Here is a 13,911-nt window from a genome sequence, read left to right on the forward strand (position 1 = left end):
ATTTTAGCTTTTGTTGCCTGTGCTTTTGGCATCATATCCAAAAAATCATTTCCATGACCAATGTAAAGGAGCTGGATTTTCTTCTAGTTTTACAGTTTCAGGTATTACGTTTAAGACTTTAACCCATTTTGAGTTAATTTATGTGAGTAGTGTAAGATAGGGGTCCAGTTTCATTCTTTTGCATGTGGATTTCCAGTTTTCCCAACATCATTTATTGAAGAGACTATCTTTTCCCCACTGTGTGATCTTGACACCCTTGTCAAAGATTAGTTGACTCTATATGCGTGGGTTTATTTCTGGGCTCTCTATTCTGTTCCATTGATCTATGTGCCTGTTTATATGCCAGTATCACACTATTTTGATTACTATAGTTTTGTGATGTAGTTTGAAATCAGGAAGTGATTCCTCCAGCTTTGTCGTTTTTCCCAAGATTGTTTTGGCTATTTGGGGTCTTTTGTGGTTCCATATGAATTTTAAGATAGTTTTTTCTATTTCTGTGAAAAATGCCATTAAAATGTTGATATAGATTACATTGAATCCGTAGATTGATTTGGGTAATATAAGACCCTTAATTTCCTAATAAAATCAATCCTCATTATTCATAGATTCTGTATTTGCAAATTTACCTACTCACTAAAATTTATTTGCAATCCCAAAATCAATACCGCTTTGCTTTCCCTGTCATTTGCAGAGATGGACAGATCAGTGAAAAGTTTGAGTCCCTGGCTGGCACATTTCCCAGCTGAGACTCAACGAGAAGACACTCTGCCTCCTTGTTTCAGCTCTCATACTGTACACAAGCATCTTTTTCACAGCCTATTTAATACCAAATTTGGCACATTTTTGTGCATTTGATTGGTGATTTTGCCATTTAAAATGGCCATCAAAATAGTGTTGACATGCTGTCTAGTCTTCTCAAGGCTGTGATGTGCATTACAGAGAAAATATGCTAGCTGGATAAGCTTAGTTCAGGCATGAGTTATTATGAATTAGAATGCTGTTGGCTGTGTGTTCAATGTTATCCATCAACAACATATATTAAATAAGGTGTCTTTAAACAGAAATGTGCAGAAAGCAAGGTTATGTATTGATCAATTGTCAAAAATATTGTGACGAGAGGAAACTAACACTATATTTCCCCTAGGACCAATGTACAGTATTGCTAATTCAGTGTACGTGGTAACTTCATAGAACATAATTACCAAAAATAATGAGACTCATATATAGTTGTAGTATGCAATACAAGCTTTTGAACAGACTTTTGAATGAAAATCTTATACTATTCCACCAGAGCTAGCTTGCTAGGTATAGTCTAGCTACAAGATCACATAAAAGAGCTACGTGTCTCTGTGTGGCTAATCACTGATGTTTCTAAAGAACCAAAGAGAATGTGAATGTAACTCCTCCTTTGCTTTTGGACACTCTCCTCTGTTGGTTGGAATGACAAAGAGGTATCCTCCCAAGCAAAGGCTACAGCCCTCTTTGGAAATTATGTCTTTGATTGACTTAAATAATAATACCAAGCCACTGCTGAAAATATATTTCTTGGAATTCTGCAGGGGTTCGATCTCCCAGCATAACTGGAACCTCGAGGGAGTTTTCTTTATTTGTTTTCGTTATCAGGGATTTGGGAGAGGGAATAGGACTTGCATTCAGAAGACCTACGTTTGGAATCCTTGCCTCATCACTTTCTCGCTGTAGTTACTCTACACATCGGAGCATCCTCATGCAAAATAGAGAAATATCTTCTTCACAAGCCTGTTGTCAACATCAGGGGAAATTATAGAGAGAGCACTCTGCAAACTATAAGGATTATACAATCATGCCATGACTGATTGGATATAATCTAATGAAATAGTTACATTGTAGTCATATCGAAAGGTCTTTTCTTTGCCTTCATCATTCTTGATTTGGCTGAAACATTTTACTCTGTTGGGACCAACTTCTTCCTGAAACAACCTCCTTTGTTTTTTAAGAGACTGCATCATCTCATTTCTATTATATCTTTCGTCCGTGTACTTTCTTGTTTTTTTTTTTGTTTGTTTGTTTTTTTGAGGAAGATTAGCCCTGAGCTAACTGCTGCCGGTCCTCCTCCTTTTTTGCTGAGGAAGCCTGGCCCTGAGCTAACATCGTGCCCATCTTCCTCTACTTTATACGTGGGACGCCTACCACAGCATGGCGTGCCAAGCGGTGCCATGTCCGCACCCAGATCCAAACCAGCGAACCCCGGGCCACTGAGAAGCAGAAAGTGTGAACTCAACCGCTGCGCCACCGGGCCGGCCCGTACTTTCTTGATCCCCTCTGGAAGGATCATGATTTGAGGGAGGAGAGCGAGTGAGAAGGGGAAGGGAGAAGGGAAGAAAAAGTATCTGAGTCAGAAAACCCAAGTCCAAATAAGGCTCCACTGTCCGATACAGGGCCTTCTACAAGTTTCTTCTTTGATTCTAACTTTCTTCATCTGTAAATTTGTACTAAAAATATGTACCTTATGAAACATAATTTATAAATAATTACATCATTTATAATTTACACTAAAATATGTACCTTCTTGTGAATGTTAAATAGGGAATAGAACTGCTTGTCTGCATCCCCTATGAGATGACTAAGTTGAATCCCACTATGCTCTCTACCCTGGTTTACCTCAGTTACCACTGGCAGGCCAGCCTCCCTGTGCACCAACTGGATCTGTACCCCAATTTGGATCTGTACATCCCTTAGGCTAACTCAAGCTTCCACATCTTGTCAACACTCTCAACTCTCGCACTATGCCTTCTGGAACTCATGGTTTGCCATCACCAATAAACTCAATATTCTCAACCTCTTCTCTGCCAGTTCTCTTCCCCATCAAATCCGGCATACCTCGCATGTCCCTCAGTTAATGTCTTTTTCTTCCACTCACAGAGATGAGGTAGATATTCTCTCTGTTCTTTATTGTCACTTCCAACTTTCCACAAAAAGCTCTAGCTACTTCCAAGTACGTACTATAAGACTCTGATATGTGATAACCCTCCTTGTCGCAGATGTCTATCATCCTCCAGGTGCACTCCCTCTCATTCACTGAAGATTTTATTACCTGAAAAGTATCTTTCTCTTTACCATTAACTCTGTATCATGTTTGGTGATTTCAGTACCCATCTAACACCTGATCACTTGGTTCATTGACCTGTTACTCATTCTACACAGTTCCATACTCAAGCCATAACCTTGAACCAAGTTAAAACTATGCAATGTTTCCCAAATATGCCGTGTGTTGTCCAGTTTGAGAATACTTGCTTAAGCTCTTTTTCTGTTATGGAACACCATTCCTTATCATCTCTATCTGACAAATTTCTACTCATTATTCATTGTCTGCCCTAAATGTCATTTTCTTCACTAAGCCTTTCTTGATCATTTATTTTGGCTGTGAACTCTCCTTTCTTAAAATCTTGTGTCATTCTTATTAGACTTAGTTTCAAATTACTCTCTTTTGCATTCTTTTTTGTCCCCCTCTGTCTTATACAGATGTTTGCTATTATTATAGTACACCCTTACACGGCAGGGGCTGCTTCTCACCCATGTGACATTACTTGGTGAATCTAATACAGCCATTTGCCTAAGTATATGCTCAACAATCCTTTTTAATTGAATAATTATAACTTCTTAATGAGTGTTAATAATTAAAATGCTTTTAATTTCAATAGACTGCTGGCTTCCATACAGAATATGGAATCGTGCAAAGGGCTATAAGAACGTCTTTTCTGGATTCTGAGTGCCTACAATAGTGCTTTTATATTCAAATAATTTTTGATAGATGAATGAACTCTCTTCTCATTTTGTAGGTCCTATACTTAACACATTCATAGCAAAACATCCCCAAGGAAAAGGCAAACAACTTGCAAAAGTCTTGCAAGAGAACAATAATACTGAGTAAAAGTGGTGGCAATTCTCTACAATTGTAATTCAAAACCTTAACTAATCATAAGAATCATCTTCAGAATATTGTAAAAAATATAAATGCCTAAGCCCTATTCCAGACATACTAATTAGGATCTCCGCAAGTGAAACCAACCATCTAAATAATTGTTAATCTGGGGATAAGACAATTTTGGGAACACCTCTTAAAGGAGACATGGCTGGGAGGTGATTCCATTTCTTACCAGTAGATATGACCTCTATACTCCATCCACAGTGAATACATATAAGGCATTTTTAAAAATCTGAGCGTTTGTAATCTATGCATTGAATAAGCATTTAGGAAATATATTTGAGGCAGAGTAATTGGACAAATCTGCAGGCCAGTGATAACCACAGGTAAGTACTTTAAAGATGGGTAATTTAATGTGGATCTACTTCACTGAAAATAGGTTTATATGGTATTTATAATGCAATTTTAGCATATGAAAAAAGAATTTCTAACTCAATGTTTTTCCTGAGATTTGTTGAATACGAAAAAACTAGGAAATGTTAGTTAATATGTATCTCATATTGTCGTTCTTGGCTCGCCATGTATAATTGTGTCATATGAATAGGTCCAAGCCAAGTAGAGATAATTTAGCCACGTAAAAGCAGTATGACAGTTAAGAAAGATTATTTAAGGTCACATAAGATAGCCAACTGGAATTTCTGTTTGTCAATCTTGGGGTTAATCACAGTGGAATAACACTAACTTTTACTTAGCTAATCCACATCTCCTCCATTTCCAGAGAAAACTGAGCAACCACACCTTGTTCTCAGAAAAGATTTAATAACTGAGAACTTGAGTGAGATTAAAATGTCAAGTTATATTTCTCATATTAAAATTAAAAGCATTAGACAAGGGGCAAAAACACTGGACATTGTTGAGTCAACTGATCTCAGTTCTTGCGCTAATTCTACCACTGAATTGCTGTGGGGAAAATAAAAATTGTCCTTGTAAATGTGCCTCTTTAAATACTGACAATATTTTTTATTTAAAAAGTAATTTATAATAAGAATAATTAAAGACAAGGGTGAACCCCTGCTTCAAATGCATTTGGCGTAGGAAACTCTGACCTACAAAGAGAAAACAGAAGTCATTCATTCAACAAAAATAATTTGAGCATCAAAGCATCATAGCAGGCACTCAGAAGCCAAAAAAAGAAAAATGGATGCCACTGTGGCCCTTTTGATTCATGGTCTGACAGAGAAGGCAGGAATACTAAGAGATAAAAAGTGAATGTTTTTATTATTAAACATCTATTATATAGTTATTTAATTTGAGAAGTCTTCTCTGTGGGCTTTTGTAACCACAAGAAACATTAAAGAAGAGAGAAAATTTAGTTGGGCTTGAATAATAAATACAAAGATAATGAGGCATAGGAAAGCATTCTTAGAAGTATTCTGAAGTAATAAACACTGATTTTTGCAATCACAAGACTTTGGGTCCATTGAGAGTCATGTGAAGTTTGTAAGCCAGTTAACCTTTCCAACCTCAGGTTTCTCATTTGAGACACAGAGAGAGTACTAATTCCTACCTAGGTCTTATAATTATAGGGAGGATCAAATGAAATAATGCCTGAAGAAGTGCTCTGGAAACTGTAAAGAGCCGTGAATATGTTTTTAGTTGGAGAAATGTGAGTGAAAACCCAGAGCCCCATGAGCCTGGTGTATGGAAGGAAGCATGCTGACAGTAAGAAAGCTAATGTGATTGGAGGGAAAGACTTACGGGGAGCAATGTGAAGTCAAGTTAGATATAATTAGAGTCAAATGATTTTGATGCAATCTTGAAAAGCTGTTTGGAGTTATTTTAGGAGATAATGTGAAAGTACTCTAAGCTCTTATAGTTGAGGGGCAAGGGAGCAAGTCAAAGCTGGGTTGTTTTTTTCTTGCCAAAACAATGCAGACGAATCAAAAGAGGAAGAACAGACCAAATAGTAAATAACTGCAATATTTGAGAAATGATTTGATAGCAATCTGTGCTAGAACATTGTCTATGATCATGGAAAGGAAGGGCTGCATCTGAAAGGCTTTGTGGCAACAGAATTAACTTGGCAGAGAGCTGACTTGTTGCTAACGTGAGATATTCCAAGGGGATACCTGAGATTTCATATTGTTGTTGGGCCATGAGGAGAAATGCAATATGGAAAAATAAAATTACTTTAAATATTTAAAGGAGTAGAGAGTTGCAGAGAAGGGAACAAGGAAAACTGGCAAAATGAACGTTTGTTTTAATCACATTGAGATACTTGGAAAAACGAATGTAAAGTTTGGGTAAAATAGAAACATTGAAGTTGTGACTATAGAGTTGATCATGGAAATGCTAAGAAGTTTGATTTATTTGTATGAGAGAGAGAAGCTTAGGATATATGTATAAGGAGTTGGTAAGAATGAGAATGCTTGAGAAATAAATGAAAGATGAGAAACAGGACAATAAGTAAAGATTACTACTCTTCTAGCTAAGGTAGTAATTTTAAAATTTTTATAATATTAAAATTATTAAAATGTTAATAATTAATAAAAAAGAAGCCCTTGTTTGAAGATATTGGGATAATAAATTGTAATGTTGTTCAGTGTGTTTGTGGATGAAGACAAGGAATCAGGAAAACAGGAAATTAAAGAAAGTTCCCAAGAGGGACTGAAAGATGAGATCAATTTTGTTTTGTTTAGAATATAAAAGTTCCCTATTCCTTTCTCTCTTCCCTATTAAATAATGCCCAATTTTTCACAGTGGTACCTCGAGGTGGGAGGGGGAGTTTGAGGAAGTAAGAAAGCAGACATTGCAATCCTCTTCAGCAGGGTGGGACAGATCTCCAACGGGCCCGGGGACCAATGCTGATTGTGGAGGCCAAGGACCTGGGGAGCTTGGTGAGGTGGAACTTGGGACTCTTTCACAAAGGATAGAGTATTCAAGTGGGAGGAGAACTAATTTTTATAGAATGCTTATTAGATACCCAGTATCATTCTAGCTGCTTTACGTGTACCCTGGTGAGTTGAGAATATTATTCTCATTCTCTGAAGAGCCTCACAGAAGTGAAATAATTTGCCAACAGTCAAATATCTATTAGGTAGCAAATATAGGGATTTAAATGTGGATATGTCTAATTCCAAAGTCTGTGATTTTCCTCTATTCCACTCTTTCCTAATCTGTAAAATGAAAATATAGAACTAGATATTCTCTAAGACCCCTTCCAACTCAAACATTCTCAGCATCTCCATGTGTAACTACATTCATGCATTACTTAATGACAGGGACGTGTTCTAAGAAATGCATCATTAGACGATTTCATCATTTTGCAAACATTATAGAGTGTACTTACACACACCTAGATGGTAGAGCCTACTACACACTTAGGCTATATGGTACTAATCTTATGGGACCACTGTCACATGTGCGGTCCATCGTTGACTGAAATGTCATTATGTGGCATGTGACTTTACTTCATTGGACAGCTCACCTTATTCTGTCATCACCGGCAAAGCAGGGCTTCAAAATAAGCCCTTGACTGGTGCCACCAATGCTTGGTCTTCTCCAACTTCCTTCACTTTCTGAGATCCTGAATTCCTCATCATCACACTTCTTTCATCTAAAATTACATCCTTAATTTAGTAAACATGTCATATTTCATCTTGAAAACAAAAATATATTCCCTGTCTGAATCTTTGCTTATTCACTGAGAAGTACTAGCAGATGTTAGACATTCAATGAGAAGATAGTAATGAATATGTGCTGGGGAATTCAGGTGATATCATTTCCTCTTTTACTCCCAAGGTATGGAATACCAGTGTGCTTTAGGAATTCTGTATTCTGCAACAAAAGTTTAAAAATGAATCATATCCACAAAATAATGGGATTTGAAGAAACTTCATGAGAATCTACCCTAATCCTTGCATTTTACAGATGAAATAACCAAAGCACAGAAACATTAAGGCAATAGAGTATTCAGTAAATGAACAGGCTTTAGGCTGAGACTGTCAAAACTAAATCTTGGTTCTTAATAGCAATGGTTTCTAGGTCTGATTCTCTGTCTGATTCTCAGTCACCTCATCTGTAAAATGGGGATAACTATAGTACCTACCTGATAGAGTAGTTGAGATGATTAATAATTTAATGTATATAAGCACTTAGCATAGTGCCTGACCCAGAGCAACTGCTCAATAAAAGTTATTCTTATTACTGCTACCATCTTCATCATCATCAACATCATTGATAGCATCACCATTATCATCCTTTTTATTCAGAGCTAATCAGACGCAACAGTCGAACTCAGGTCTCATGAGTCCTATCCCAGTACTCTTTACTTTAGTTTCAAGGTACTCCACAGAATTTCACATTAATGATATTGCATAGGACTACAACTTGAAAATTGCCTTATTCTTGGGTGCCTTTCTCAACAATCGTCACTCACATCTTCCCATTTGAGTCTCACCCATTGCTCTGCAGTAGAAAAAGCCAGTATCTTCATTTTACAGGTGAGGACGTTGAAGCTAATGAGTGCCTTGCTAAGGGTGACCTCAAGGCAGCAGTTGAGCCTGCACCCAAACCCAGAAATTCTGACTCCAAGTATGTATGTTCTCCTCCTGCTACAACAAGCCCACTCCTTTGAGCTTGATTCCTTATATACATAGACACTTAACTATTTACAAGACTGTCAAAAAGTGATTTTTATTTTCAGATCAGATGTAAATACGAAAGAGTTACCAAGTGAATTCTTGGAGTAACTGAAATGCACTAGCATCCTGTGAAATAAATCAGTAGATCTACAGAAATGTCAGTCTGGTCTTCTGGAGGGTCAGTAGTTGCACTCCTGCCAGAGGGAATTAGATACCTGTGAAAACAGAGCTATGAATCTTTCTTTAAGGCCTGGAAGCATGCATAGTAAACTTTCCAGTGAAAAAAGAAACCCAACAGAGCAAGCAGGCAAGCAAGCAATGGTCATCTTTCTAAGTTGTTATCAAGACTTCTGTGCAACATCTGATTCTGCAATCTGTCATTGCCCAAAGCCAAGAAATGAAGAGACAGTGGGAGTCAAGTTCTTTGTAGAAAGCAGTGGAGTTGTTGGGGACTTTGTTCCCTTCCTTCTGCCAAGTGAGATGGAACTCTGGCGGTAACATTTTGAATAAATCATGAAAACAGTCCTAAGGGCCAAGAAATTATTTCATAAGGGAGAGGGAGGGAGAAAGAGAAGGAGGTGCTGGATCCCTAGAGCAATCAATTTATGTGCTGTGGTATGAGATTTGATTATCTTTATCTGATTTGTATAACTTCAAATGCTATTGGTCACGAAATACCTTGCATAATTTAAGATCTCTGACTCACTTTTTAACCTGATGACCTGTCTCTATATACTGGTTATGAGTTCAATTTCCCCCAAGTAATTCAGGATGCATTAGCTACACTTTCCCTAAGAATATTATCTTGTCTTTTGTTAAGTAGCATTGGTTTCCATTTTTTAATTCTTCAATTTTAATTCACTTTTCAATATCAAGCTAAAATAATCACAGCAGGTTATGGTGAAAAAATGTCGAATTTGACATAGGGAAACTTGAATTGAGGGCCCAGCTTTGCCATTAATTAATTGTATGACCTCAATCAAGATGTTTTTTACCCCCAGGAGCTCAGTTTTCTCCATCATTGTGAAAAACGTTTATTTCCAATTTCTAAGGCTTTAATACATTCTATAAATTCTACAAATTTCTGACTTCCAAACAATTCACAGAAATTCCTTTGCTGCCAAACACTGAGTAATATTTCTAAGTACAATATACTCTCCTTGCACTCTGATAGGAGAGTAAAAGAATCTAGAGCCTACGGCACATGTAGCTAAGGCCATGTTCTATTCCAAAGTATTCCAAACAGGTGAATTAAATAAACAGAAACAAAATCAGTGAAGACTTTATGTAATTGTTCGTATCTTGCTTTAATTCGCAACTTAAAAGAATATATAAAATAATATGCAAAAGTAAAAATATGAAAAAACTAAAATAAAGACATTGTGAGTAGAATAGAAGATCAAGACCATAAGGGAAACTAGAACAAAGATATGTATAGATTGGTTAGATCCTATACTGTTATTAACATTGACCTTCATGTTAATCTCCACCCAATGTTTTCCCCATGCTTAGAGACCACAAACTTTTGTATGGGGTAGCGAAATTGTATTTATTATTTTCAAGGTCATATATTTGCGGTCTTTTCTTACAAAATATAGATCTCATTCAGGAAAAGCCTTGTCACACACCATATTTCCTAGGTCCCAGATCTTATTTGAAGCACTCAGGATTGGGCAATTCTACACAACTTATGAAAATAATGTATTCTCTATACTTTTTAATGCATATAAACCTGAAATAGGTTTTAAATCCAAAGTCTGGATCTCCACTGAAATGGTTTTCAAAATATACCTCCCAAGTGTATATTACTATTTGATTTTTTTTGATTGCACTGTCAACCCAGAAGATATGAATCAAGTGAAAGCTTGATGGCCATCTGGCGGGGAACTTACAGAGGGTATTCATGCTTTGGGCAGAGTCTGGATTCTTTTCATAAAAGCTGATGAAAACTGGGTGTGGACTTCAAACCTGTGAACAGTTCTCAGGCCTGAGACAGAATCCAGGAGGGCTGGCAGGATCAGCTTTGCTTGGTAGAGCACTGGACAGCAGATGAAAGCCAAGCAAGCACTGGTATTATCACAGGGATTACCAGTCTCTATCAGAGGAAGGTTATTAAACAGAAGATCTGAGAAACAAATGTAAAGACACAGAGAGGAAATAAGGCAAAAAGTCAGGAGCCAAAGAGATCATGAGCAAATCAGAAATCAGAGTGATAGGTGGCATGTAGTGAAATGTTTATGATATTGCTATCTCAGCTGTGAATGAATGAAGCAAGGCTGCCAGGACCTTTTTTGTTTTTTGTTTTTTGGGGGGGATATTGAATGGTAGGTAGAATGGTCAGCTTAAAGGAGCATTTGGCTGGATATTTACTACCACAGCTATCCAGTAGAGAAGACAAAAATGTCAAACCCTCTTAAAATGTTCTGAGCCCTCTGAGGCCACCTTAGCACCATTGCTCTGGCAGAATAAGTAATAGGCTTCTCCCATCACTCAATAAGTCAAGTGTAAGATATCGAGAAAAGAGATATGTTTTTGTCAAATTTTGTTTTGAGAGACAATTCTCTGCAGGTCTCTTTCATTTTTCCACATCTTGCGAGCAGAGGCACTTTCTATCATTTTCCAAGACTATCCTTTTAAGGACGTTTGTAAAACAAAGAGCCTTGGAAGATAAAGACAGTGTTTTCCACCAAAGCAAAGGGCAGATGTGCCTAATGTTTTGTATAATAAAAAGTATGTCTAGAGGCCCACTGGTGGCACAGCAGTTAAGTTCGCCAGCTCCGCTTCTGCAGCCCGGGGTTCGCGGGTTCAGATCCTGGTGTGGACATGGCACCGCTTATCAAGCCACGCTGTGGTAGGCGTCCCACGTATAAAGTAGAGGAAGCTGGGCACGGAAGTTAGCTCAGGGCCAATCTTCCTCACCAAAAAGAGATGGATTTGTGGCAGATGCTAGCCCAGGACTGGTCTTCCTTAGAAAAAACAAATAGTATGTCCATCTTCAGAGTAAACAGCAGGAAAAGTTACTTCTACCACAAAAGATTCAGGTTCCCTAATCTCAGGACCCCTCCTCTTTAACACAAGCTGCTGAATGGACAGGCATTACCCAATCTTTGCACTGTCTTATGTGAACTTGGATGTGGGGAACCAGCACCAGGAAACGCTGACGCTCTGGCTATTGCTATTGCTGATAATAAGGTCCTTTGTTTCTGAAGCAGGAGTCTTGTGTCTTCTGCCAGCAGCTATGAAACTGTGGCAAGCTAACTTGTTAGCTTGCAAGGAGTATAAAATCTCAAATAGGATAAAAAAATAATTTTAATTATCTTGCCTGTAAAAGAACTGTCTTAAGAGAGACTCACCTCTGTTAACTGCCTCCAGGTAAGAAGTGATACTTTATCATCAGCTTGAGAAAACTTGAAAGGATGGACTAACCAGTATATGTACTTCATCTGATGTTTGTCTATTACATTTTAGACACCAAAAATATTGGCTTTAAATAACTTTACCTAAGAAGCTTACACATACCAGCTAAAACTAAACCCATGCATACCTAAAGATACATTGAGTACATTATCTCCATCCTCAATGTGATTTCCTCTTAGTTGATATAACTTGAATGTAGAAGTCCTATGAATTTTCTCCTTTGACTTTGAATTTCACCTCAGTTATCCCTGATCTCTGCTCCAATTTGCACTTAGTTTTTATTTTTACCCTCAGGCTGTTCAGTACATTTGCAAGACTCAAATGGTAATAATTCATAATTGAATTATATCCCCATGTTGTTTTTCAGTTATCACATCTACAATACTTATTTGTCCAGGTCAGTACTGTAAGCCTTTTATTTAAAAACTCTAGGAAATATGAACCATATTTACATGGTACTCTCTATATAAGTCCCTTGGAATTTTTTTCATTCTTTTTTTTAACATAACCAGCATTATATTCAGATTGGGGCAGTTACCCTGGAATATAGTTTGAGAAAAGTGCAGATAGAGAGGATGAAGGATAATAATATGTAAAAATGGGAGAAGAAACAAAATGTGGGGACGTAAGTTGAACATCAGGCAAAGAGGTCAGTAAATTCCAGAGAAATCCATGATGGGAAGAAATAGAAGAAGGGGCAGAGGAGAGAGCACACGTGGGGGCCCGAGGCAGACACGCTAGCATAAGCCAAGTTTAGATTATTCTATTTTATCGCTTTAGCATTCCCAACAACTGTATCAATACAAATGCACCACGCTATTCACTTCCGCAAATCCTTGCCAACGCTCAGTAAGTTTCAGTTTAAACACATCACACAGATGTTTACAGTCAGTAGAGAAATCTGAGGATTTTCCTCAGGATATACAAAACTTGAGTCTGGAAGTTTTGTGGTCTAACAAGTCCTCCTACTCAGAAGCAAAGGCATTGTTGCTACAAAGGCTGTTCAGATGGGGCCAAAAGGACGGAGAGGTTTCAGAGATGATGGCTCACCCACCCCAGCTAATCTATGTTATGAATCAAGCTCTCTTTCTGGCCACACCAAATGGGCCAAGACCAGATTTATGTGCTTCCTCCACTCGACTTGTCACAAAAAAAGAGGAATAGTTAATTTCAATAACTACTCGTTGGAATTCACAGTTTGGGTTTTCTCAGGCCTGCACGATAGGACCCTGAGTAAGCAGGGTTCTTACTTCTATCAATAGAAGTTTTCCCCTAGAATTTACGTTTTAAACTGGACTTTTTCTTCTAGTTCATAATTTTTCACTTTCTGCTATTTATGCAATAAAAGACATCGATAGCCTACTCTATTTAAAGCATTTTACTCAGCACAGAGTACCGAATGATGAGTAAAACAAAATCCTTGCCCTAAAGGAACTTAAAGTGGGCAGTTATCTTTGGAAGCAGACCATCACAGAAGCAAACACACACTGCCACTCCAACAAAAATATTTAGGTTGTTAACTGGTTGAACTTGCCACGTTTATTAAGGTGACTTGACTTATCAGAATAAGAGACATTATATAAATTATATATATAATTATATATATATTAAAAATTGTTACTGTACTTTTGCAAAGTTGAAAGTGAAGCCAAATTACAAGTGGCTTGTCGTTCATTTTTATTAAATTGTAAGGTACTGGAAATATAAAAACTAGCCTGGATTAAAAAATAATAACAACGATAATTTCTGGATTTCCTATAATCCCTGCTCTCCAGTCACACACCCAGCTCTTTGACTTGGTCGCTCTTTGCCGCCTGTGTAAAGGAGCTGCTAAGTCACCCTCATCTTTTTGTGAATTCACTGCCATCGTGAGGGGTACATTTTTTAAAAAGTGATTCCAAGGAAATTTTCAGATAGTATGGCCAGGATAGAGAGATAATATAGATG

The 13,911-nt window shown here is 37.4% G+C and overlaps 1 long non-coding RNA gene across 2 annotated transcripts in view; it reads right to left on the reverse strand.

Annotated features, from left to right (window-relative positions):
- Nucleotides 1-7,520, reverse strand: part of LOC111775368 (uncharacterized) — a 38,664-nt gene extending 31,144 nt beyond the window's left edge. For both annotated transcript variants that reach the window (XR_011422642.1, XR_011422643.1), the window contains exon 1: nt 7,392-7,520. This is a non-coding gene — a long non-coding RNA (uncharacterized lncRNA). The remainder of the gene's footprint in view (nt 1-7,391) is intronic.
- Nucleotides 7,521-13,911: the final 6,391 nt, after the last annotated feature.

This window comes from Equus caballus, chromosome 10 (assembly GCF_041296265.1).
Source record: "Equus caballus isolate H_3958 breed thoroughbred chromosome 10, TB-T2T, whole genome shotgun sequence".
Classification (NCBI taxonomy): domain Eukaryota; kingdom Metazoa; phylum Chordata; class Mammalia; order Perissodactyla; family Equidae; genus Equus; species Equus caballus.